The sequence below is a fragment of the Eublepharis macularius genome, chromosome 15, assembly GCF_028583425.1.
Source record: "Eublepharis macularius isolate TG4126 chromosome 15, MPM_Emac_v1.0, whole genome shotgun sequence".
In the NCBI taxonomy this organism is placed as follows: Eukaryota; Metazoa; Chordata; class Lepidosauria; order Squamata; family Eublepharidae; genus Eublepharis; species Eublepharis macularius.
In genome coordinates this window covers 23991531-23999693 of record NC_072804.1, presented here as the reverse complement: position 1 = coordinate 23999693, position 8163 = coordinate 23991531, and positions in this window count along the sequence as shown.

The window sequence follows — 8163 nt, the reverse complement described above, 5'->3', positions numbered from 1 at the left end:
GAATCCCTATATATGGCAGAGGGTGCAGCTGCATGTTCTCACATGCACACTCCCTTAACCAACTTGTGTGCTATATGCAGTTGTGCATTTCAAGAGAAGACTGATAGTTGCAGGCAAACTGCATATCAGGGTAGCATATTTAGTGTCATTGATCCTCTCGTTGGGGAATCCTTTATAAGCTTGTACATAGGGCTCCTCCCAAAACTACATGATAGCCAGAGAGGTAGATTACTGCTTTGACAATAGTTATATTTAAACTTATAATAATAATATTCTATTTACTGCCCTTCAGGATGACTTAACACCCACTCACAGCAGTTTACAAAGTATGTTATCATTATCCCCACAACAACAATAACCCTGTGAGGTGGGTGGGGCTGAGAGAGCTCCTAGAAGCTGTGACTGACCCAAGGTCACCCAGCTGGCTACAGATGGAGGAGTGGGGAATCAAACCCGGTTCTTCAGATTAGAGTCCCACACTCTTAACCACTACACCAAACTAGCTCACTTGGTGGTGAATGGCTCATCTCCTATCTAATGGCCATCTTGTTAAAAACTGGAGTTTGTAATACTGATGCAGCTCATTGTGACATAGTATAATTCATGTATGTGCTCAGGATATCTTTGTCTGAAGGCCACCCTTTCAGCAAACCTGTCCTATTGTTGCATTAGGTGAAACAAACCCAGAAGGAACACTGGCAAATCTGAACACATGATGCAAGAGTAATCCTATTAGTACTTAGGGCCTTCAGGAATACACAGGCACACAGCTGCAGGATTTTGTTCAGACTTGGAGTCTTGATGAATCAAGGCTCTTGCAGTAAAGAAATCATTGCTTAAAAATCACACCTGCTCTCATCATCCCAGGAATCACTCTGTCCTGGGGCTTGTTAGAGCTGCCAAAGCTGGCTTGAGATCTGCCTCCCCTCCCATACCCACTTTGCTGAGAAAAGGTGGAACTGATCTGGTGCTTACTTTCCATCTTTTTCAAAGACTCAAATGCAGCAGCTTTTCCCCAAGAATCCATACATCTCTGTTTTCAAACTGGTTGTGTGCTGTTTGGCTTCATTTTTTTCGGTGCCTTTTCTGGGTCTGCGGAAAGTGCGTTCCCAGAAAAGGCACCCCAAAAAATGGAAGCCAAACAGCATGCAACTGTTTTGAAAACAGAGACGTCTGGATTACTGGGGGAAGGCCGCCAGTGTTCCGTGAGAGGGCTGTCCCTATAGGATCATGTGGAAACGGCCATACTTGGGCCACCATTTCACATCTCAGCTGTATCCTCTGTAGGCTAAATATATCCAAACCTTTCTTCATAGGACCTGGTCTCCAGACCCCTCACCATCTTAGTAGCCCTCCTTGAAAATGTTCTATCTTGTCAACATCCTTCTTAAATTGTGGTGCCCAAAACTGAACACAGTACTCCAAATGAAGTCTAACCATAGCAGAGTAACATGATCTTCATATGATTTGAACATTATACTTCTATTGATGAAGCCCAAAATCACATTTGCTTTTTAACTTCTCCATCACACGGCTGATTCATGTTCAGTATATAGTCTACTAAGGCCCCAGGTCCTTTTCACATACGCTACTACCATGACAAATCTCACCCATCCTATAATTATGCCTTTGATTTTTTTCTACCTAAATGCAGAACTTTACTTTTATCTATGTTGAACTTCATTTTGTTAATCTTAACCCGTTTTTCTAGCCTGTGAAGATCATCCTGAATCTTGATTCTATTTTCTACTGTATTAGCTATCTCTCCCAATTTCATATCATCTTTAGATTTAATGAGCATTTCATTCATTCATTCATTCATTCATTCATTCATTCATTCATTCATTCATTCATTCATTCATTCATACAGATGTTGAAAAACACAGGGCCCAGGACAAATCCTTTAGGCACTACACGTGTCTCCAAGAGGATGAGGAACCATTTACAAGGACTCTTCTGATACAATCTGTCAACCAATTACAAACCTATGTAAGAGTAGCGTAGCAGCATCCAAGCCACATTTTACCAACCTCTCCCACTAAAGCCAGTCCTGTGGGGTTTACCACATAAATGGGTGACGTAAAGACAACTGGAAGACATCTAGAAAAACGCTGGCAGAAAACTTGCACTGAATCTGATAGATCATGCTATGGAGCCCACTGGAAGACCTATGAAGTGACATGGTAGCATCAAAGAAACATTTCTCAGCAATCGTTGAATCAGCTAGTTCATGACTATCCCAATAGTTTAAAGTATCTTGACATCATGAACTTTTACCTGCTCAGGAACAGACAATTAGCTGTAGAACATTTGCAAAGGTTTTTTGTTGATAAAACAGCACAAATACATGCTGATCTGGATGCCAACTGTAATATAGGGAAGGTGGAAAAAATGCTTAATACAGTGTCTGGTCTACTTATGAGCCATTTTGACCAGTTAGAATGATGGATATTGACAGGATCCTGGCACCTGTGAAGGCCACTGCTTGTGCTCTGGATCCTTGCCCACCCTGGCTGCTAAAATCATGTAAGAACCACAATAATAAGCGTTTGATATCTATCATAAATCAGTCACTAATTCACGGCACCTTCCTTTGGTCACTCAAAGAGGCAGTCATCCACTCACCCCTTGAAAAATCTGTCCCTAGACAAAAATGACATGGCCAATTACTGCCCACTCTCTAACCTGCCTTTTTAAGGCAAAATAATTGAGAGAGCAGTGGCTGACCAACGCCAGGTCTTTTTCAATGACTCTTACACTCCGGACCCTTTTCAATCTGTTTTCAGGCTAGGCTATGTGACAGAGATGGCTCTTGTGTTGTGGCTCTTTAGTTGATAACCTCTGTCTGAATGTAGACAAAGGTCATGCTTCCTTGTTGCTCCTCATATATTTATCTGCAGTATTTGATACAGTAGACCATGCCATCCTGTTGAGGCATTTGGAGGCAGAAGTAAGTATTAGGGAACGTACCTTGGACTGGGTTAAATTGTTCCTTATAGAATGGATTCAAAGGGTTCTTTTATTGGCATTTGATGGCCTATAATAACTGGCATATATAACTGGACCTAAGATGGTACAGCTGATGTTAGGCCAACAACACCCTTCTACTCTCTACATCAGACAAACAGGTCAATTCCTACTCAAAAGAATAAATGGTCATAAATCCGACATTAAAAATCACAACACTCAAAAACCAGTGGGAGAACTTTTTAATCTTCCAAGACACTCCATTGCTGAACTGAGAGAGACTGTTCTCAAACAGAAGAACTTCAAAGGAAGATTACAATGTGAGATTATAAATTCAGAACAATGCCCTTCCCCTGTCCCAGGGCTGAATAAGGACATAGGATTGTACCATCTTACTTCTTTGAAACACCTTTCCCATCTTCTGACTGGGATAAAAAGACTCAGATCTCCATTCCTACTTGTACCTGATCTAGAGAGCTTAACTTTTGAAAGCTTGTAACCTGGAAACTCTTTGTATAGGTGCTCCATGTTACAACCCTTTCTTTCTCTTGAGTAGATTTGGTCTTTAAGCCTTTTATTCTTGCCCCCTCTTGGTAGATTGCTGCCACCAGGAATTAAATTCCAGAATAACTTAAATTTCTCCTTTATTAATGTGCCCATGGGTCAGGCTCTTTCATGGTACTATATGGCCCTGAGGAAAGGAATGGGATATAGGAATGACAGATACTCTAGGATATAAAAAAAAGTAAACTTTTATTTTTATAAGAAGCGTATCGGTTTTGTATTATTTCTAAAACTTGATGGTTTTAAAAGAGTACTTCTCAATTCTTAAAGTTACTTTACACTCAGTCATATAGATCTTCTCTCAAGCTTCACACACAGTTTGTCTGCTTTTCCCTGACTGAATGTTCTTTCACAAACACACAGTTCAGGCTCCCACATAGGTTATATCTCTCTCAGACAACATACACAAGCTCAGGCCGCACACAGCTTGCCTTTCTTGCCCTGACTGAATCTTTTCCCTCCACTCTCAATCTAAAACTGCCTTCACTCCACCCACACTCTGTCATCAACCAAACCTCTCACTCACTCATCCCTCTCTTTCACCCCCACTATTCATCTGTACGACACTAAGCATTTAAAGACACATACACACATTTACTTAAAATCATTACACTCCACTTTATTGCCCCCAAGTTGCAATGGAAGACAACTGGGGTAAAAAGTCTTTTAAAAAGGAGTTGTGTGAATACAACATACAAGACAGTGGAATGTGATCATGTCTTGCAAGCAATATAAGTTAGAAGTGGGGACCTGCAAGGGCTTGGAGGGGGCATCTAATTTTCCCTCCTCCACCATGTCCTCTTTCCCTTCCCTGCCCCCAGTAGTCTCTCCCCCTTTCCCTGTTTCCTTCCACCTTTATCTGTCCTCCTATTTTCATACCCTCCACCCAGCAGCCTCTCCCCTATGGCCCTGTTGTGTGGTGCCAGCTGAGCTGGGCCCAGTTGCATGGTGGGGAACCTGCAATTACTTACTGAGGGGGGTCCTTCATATTTTCCTGATTCCCCTCCCCACACTATTCCCTCCTCCTGGCAGACTCCATATGCTCACCTTTCCCTACGCCCTTCTTTCCTTCAAACTCACAAAACAACTTACCTTTTATCTGCCCCCTATCTTCATGTATATTTATTAATTTACTTCATTTATATACTGACTTTTTCCACAATGGGACCCAAAGCAGCTTACAGTATTCTCCTTGCCTCCATATTATCTTCACAATAACCCTGAGAGGTATGTTAGGCCATGAATGTGTGACTGGATCAAGGTCACTGAGAGTGAGGAATTGAACCTGGGTCCCCCACATCCTAATCTGAACCTCTAACCACTATACTACACTGGCTTTTGTGGGGGCTGTTGAAGCAGCCAGACCTGGGTGAGTCATGCGTGTCATGTAGTATCAAGTGGTTGCTTCTGGACCTGGCCTCAATGAGTCCTCCATCAAAAGCCAAAACAGCCCTGGAAAAGGCCCTGCCCCCCCATTCCTGCCTTTTCCTGACAGAAACCAAACCTGGAATGCTGGCTGAACTGTTATGATCACCAAGCTGCCTAGCAACAGCCATTAAAGGCATCTGGTTAAAGCTACAGATGTTCCTTTTATCTAAAACACCTAATGCTTTTTTTTAGTTTTGAAAATTTTCTGCAAACCTGAGGCATTTTTTAGATGTGCAGGAAGATCTGTCTTGTCCTTTCATGTTTATAATCTTTGGATTTAAGTATCCTCGGATCTTCGCCGTTTATTATTATATAAGATTGAGTCAATTGACCACTTCATGCATTTTGGTGTATATAAATTTGGAAATGTATTTGTATCTCTTAAACTGAAGGGTTTTTTTAAAAAAAAATCAGAATGTTTTTGCTTTATGAAAGAAGCATTTGCTTCATTACAAGGGGCTATTCGGGGAGGGAGTATCAAAACTTCACTAACATATCTCTAAGTAGTTTTGTATAGGTGCTGAAAGGACTTCAGAGATTGTCAAATCATTTTTGTCTCAACTGTGCAGGGTGAAGCAGTCTGCTTCTTCTTCAATTTATCCAATGGTTCAAGAAGTGCAGGGGTTACGGGGGGGGGAGAAGTGAACTTGAGAGTCTGAGAGCCAAGCTACAATTGACGCCTTACACAGGTCTCTCCATTACAACTGCAAGACCAGGATGCCTACATTTCCCATCAAAACTTGAGGGAAGCTGACAAGTGTCCAACCTGTGTCCGGCGTCACTTGTAGCTTGGCTCTGAGACAGTTGTTCACAACACCTCCAGAATCTAGACCACCATTTTTATAATGAAGCCAAGCCAGAGCAGAGGTCTACACAACAGCACCTCTCCCTCCCCCACCCCTTTCTCTGCCTTCACTTACTGGCTTCAGAAGGCCTGCTCAATCCAGCCATTTCCCTGTTCTGGAGGGTTCAGCCACGGGCTGCTTTCGCCAGACCACTCCCTTCTTCTTTCTACCCATGGAACAGACCTCTGAGCATGAATGCTGGGAGCTTCTTTGTATGTTTTTGAAAGAGGAAGCAAATATTTCAAATGTTTGTAATGCCCCCCGAGACAATGCCACAAATCTACATTTGCCATGAGGGACTCGGGCCCAGTGCCTTCTTCAGCCTAACCTACCTGACAGAGTTGCTACAGGACCCATGGGGGGGAGGGGAGAAAAAGAAAACCAGGACCGTTGCCTTGAGGGCCTCAAAGAAGGGAAGGATGAATTTAAAAATATGGCCACAAGTCAATTTAAACACAGGCTACACTTTGAATAGAGCTGGAGGGCCAACGAGACTGCCGCTGTCCACTGACACGCCCTTGTGAACCCACCTTCCACCGGGGCTGTCCCCTCCAAGTAGCACAGGACAGCCTATGGCCTGGCCTGTTCCCAGCCATTGTAACCTCACAATGCCTAGCAGAGGTGGATGCGAGAGTAAGAGCAACTGGGCCAAAGCATCCAGTGAACACCTTGGCAGAAGGGACTTTTCAACCAGGTTCTCCCTCAGCCTCATGTTCTATTCTATGAAATTCCCCCTTTCCTCATGGGCTTCTTTGCCTGCTGCCAAGAGTGGCCAGTGTTAGTGAGCAACAAAGCATTCTGCCATTCACTTAGGGGCAGAGAAGACCAGAGGGCTTTGCCTACCTGAAACTCTGGGTGGAGACAGTGCCTATGGGGCATAAGATCAGTGCAGTGGTGTGGGACAGACAGCTCTTGGAATATCTGGTCTAAACTACTCTGTGCAAGTGTTCCAAGATGCCCATTATGCTAAGCAAAAAGCAGCACACTCCGTGCTCACTTGCTTCAGTTGCTGCTTGTGCTCTCTCTCGTCTATATTAAGAATGCTTCTCTTTTGCAAGTCAATACCAGTCAGCAGACTCAGAATTGGAGCAAACAGCTATGCTGTGTAAAAATAAGGCTTGCTGCTTCCTACTTAAGATGGAGTTTTGGAACATGATCTTTGCCTTAGAATCCCCCAGCTGAGGCCCATGGATCACAACCAGGGAATCACCCGTGACTAAAGGTTTGATTAGCATCGAACGTGGAAGATGCATGAGCAGAGAGAAGTATACCACAGAGGTTCCTGGTTTGAGTCTTGGATTCCTGAACTATGCTGGCTGCAACAATGAGACTTCTTCTACAACTCCTTTCCCCTCCACCAATTCTTCTCTTCATACTTAATGTGGTGGGTGTATAGTGTTGGAGGACCTGGAGACCTGGGCTCAAGTCTCCTACCAATCACACAGCTCAGGACACAAAGCTGACAAAAGTGGGCTGTGGTCCACAAAGCCTTCTTCTGGAATAAAATGCTGTTATGTCTTTAAAGATACCTTGTTGATTTCCACCTCACAAAGCTGCCATGAAAATGGGATAACCCTACCTGCCTATGGTTTCCCATTCTACATGCATGTCTCTGAGTGCACAAGAAGGGCAATGCACCACTGAGGAAAGAGGGATGGCCTAAGAATGATATGGATGCTTCTGAAAACACACGGAGGAGGAGAAACTTCTTCAGAGATGCTGCACATAGGCAAGTCCGTGGAGAGGCAAAATTTGGTATTCTAGAGAGGTGAATTCTGAAATGTACATATATTATGTACACTGCATAAAGGTTTGTTTTGCTCAGTTTGCACACTTTATTCCACAGCTTTTGTACTATTCTTCATAGTTTTATTCTGGTTTTTGCTAGTCATGAGAAAGTCAAGCCCTACTTACGAGAAACTCATCTTCAGTCTCTAGCAATAATTGCCTTTCCAGACACCTTTATCGGAACTGATATTTCAGCTGGCGTTTTAACTCATACTTCCCTTTGTATTTGTAAGCTCGGGGGGGGGGGAAAGAGATTCTCAAAAAGCTGAAGTGTGCACCCAACACCACCTCATTCTGCATTCCTGCAGAATCACGGTACGAACTCTGCCCTGTGCACATCCTTAGTTCAAAGCTACCATAATAATAAAATGCTCTGGGACTGTGGGACTGCAGCCCCGCATAAGCAGCTGGCCCCTCTCTTGCTGGAAATGCAGAAGTCTGAATGAATGCATTTCAAACTGCAGGCTTTGTTTCAGTAAGAACAGAAAACGTTTTCCAAGAGTCCAAGCCCAATCGTTTAAGTTTCACTCCACAGGCTACCACGAACAAACTAAACAGTGGTACTAAAAGA